Source organism: Micropterus dolomieu, linkage group LG02, assembly GCF_021292245.1.
Source record: "Micropterus dolomieu isolate WLL.071019.BEF.003 ecotype Adirondacks linkage group LG02, ASM2129224v1, whole genome shotgun sequence".
Taxonomy (NCBI): domain Eukaryota; kingdom Metazoa; phylum Chordata; class Actinopteri; order Centrarchiformes; family Centrarchidae; genus Micropterus; species Micropterus dolomieu.
In genome coordinates, this window is record NC_060151.1 from 30,043,961 (window position 1) to 30,046,473 (window position 2,513).

Sequence of the window (2,513 nt, forward strand, 5' to 3'; positions counted from 1 at the left end):
AGAAGCAGAGAAGGGCGGGTCGTAAGAAATAAGGTAGTGTGATCCAAATCAAAGCCGCTTCAGACTGAGACCGTAACCTAGCAGATGGTATAAGTTACCCACAAGTCCACAACATCATTGTTCCACATCTTACCATAAACCACTACAAAAATCACCATATTTCAATTTTGCATAAAAACTGGCCAAACAATTTGAATGTTTGCTCAGCAGCTTTCACATCAGGTGTAACGTTAGCATTATAACTATAACTTTAGCTGTGTTAGCCAACGTTTATAACCACTCTGCACTTCAACAGTCTGTGAAGTTACATTGCCATGTGTATTATAAATATAATTCACAACCAATAAAGCATACTTACAGGTTGTGATTGTGGATTTACAGGCCCAAACAGAGTCGGAGTTGCGTCGTCTTTTAGGACTAAACGTTGAACTGTTGCCGGTGTTCTGACGATCTATGCTGCCTTGCCGAAAAATGCGACCATAGCGCAAATCGATAGACTCGACTCTACTCGGCCCTGCTCTGTTTTCCGTTGCAGACAGTACCCAGAGATAGTACGTAGCTTGTCGTCATAGCGACGCCACACACAACTGCCGCGACGTAATGTTCAATGCGACGCACACACCAGTGATCCACACAGCTTTCTCTTTTTTAAGTTAAAACGTTTGAACCTTCCTCAGAATGTAAAGACAGATAAGCGGTATGAAAAGCTTCCAGCTGTGTTTTCCTCTGCCGTTGTTGCTGCAGCGGTCTGTGTGACGGCGGGAGCAGAGGGCTCTGTGAGCGGGCGGCTGGCCGGCCTCACGCGCTCCTCCCGAGGGTTGCCGCCATCACTTCTCGTAAAACTGTAAATATTGGAAATCTACACAGCTGATTTCTCACCAAAAAAGTGGATTTACTGATGAAATTGCATACGAAAACTGTAAAATATAAAACTTGCTGTTGCTGGCCTCTGTCTGGTGCAGCAATGATGATGCAGTGAATAGTGACGATTCTCTCTGGGCTGTCTGTCATGTTTTCACGTTACATTTTAGTTTCCCTCAGCTCGCTTGGAACCTTGATGGAGGTGAGGTGATACGAAAAAAAGTACCTGGAAGCAGTCGAGTAAAGGGCCTCCGTTCAGACTAGCTTGGTTTGAGGGCGTGCCTGACCCCGCTAGCTGCTTGGCAAGCTTTATGACGCGTTTTCATTGTGATGTCACAAGTAAAGGAAGTGAAGGGCTGGACTACAAACATTTTTCAATATTGTCATGTGTGTTTCAGAGAGTCCTTGAGATAGAGGTGGCTGCAGTGGAGCACCAGTTCATCTTCATTGATGAGGTTAGGTTCAACCTCACAAAAAGACGAAGGAGGGGAAGGAATGTCATCGGCCTGTGCGCCATTGTTGAAGTCCTTGGCCAGCGTGGAGGGAACATCACAATGTGTGCAGCGATTACCCACCACGGCGTCATCCATCACCATGCTACCCTTGGCCCCTACAACACCGCCCATCTGATCACATTCCTGGACACCCTACACAACACACTCATCAGATCAGATCAGATCAGATCAGGTAGACGGCCCAGAGCAGCTCAGACGTTGTCATTTGGGACAACGTAAGTTTCCACTGGGCTGCTCTGGTTCGTAACTGGTTCACTGCCCACCCACACTTTTTAGTTGTTTATCTCCCTCCATATTCTCCGTTCCTCAATCCTATTGAGGAATTTTTTTTTCTGCCTGGAGATGGAAAGTGTATGACCGATATTTCCCACGCTGCTTGGCCAGGTAAAACATTGCTTGTGATGTGGATGAGGTGCTGTGGCCAGACCGCAACAGAGAGAGGATGCAGCATAGTTTGTGTTTAGGTTTTTTTTTTTTTTTACTGTAACTGTGTACAGTAAATTCTTTTTTGTATGTAGTGTATGTGCAACTTTGTGTTGGTTGGGAATGTGATGTACACTGTGTACATTGTTTTTGTGGGACAAATAAAATATATTTGTTACCTTGTATTTGTGTGTTCTGAGTATAAAAACAATAGTCTCAAATATTTTACAACACACTTATGTATGTACTGTCTGTAGTAAGTGTAACACTAAACAAAAAGGCCTAAGTCATTATTATGAATGGAGAAGTGTTTTCCATTCATCATAGTGTTTTACATTGAGCACATAAGTGTTCAACTGGTTCTTATGAATGTCTATTCATATGATGGTTTGTGTGTCATTTGAAAACAAAATACCATTTTGAGAAGAAATAACATTGTTTTGAATGTAAAGTTTAATTTTGCAGGAGAATTGAGGGGTTTTGCCCATTGTGTGTGTGTGTTTTTTGATTTGTGTGTAGAGTTCTGAGAATATGAGGCATTCTTTCAGAAAATGTGTGTAAACAATCGATAAAAACTGTAAATCAAGAAGGAAAGAGAACCACGCATGCATTTGAAACATTTGTTACTCATCAATGTTTAATTGTCCGCTATAAGACAATTTAGCCACAGTTAAGAGAAAGCATACATAAATCCACACTGAATCTCAGTAGACC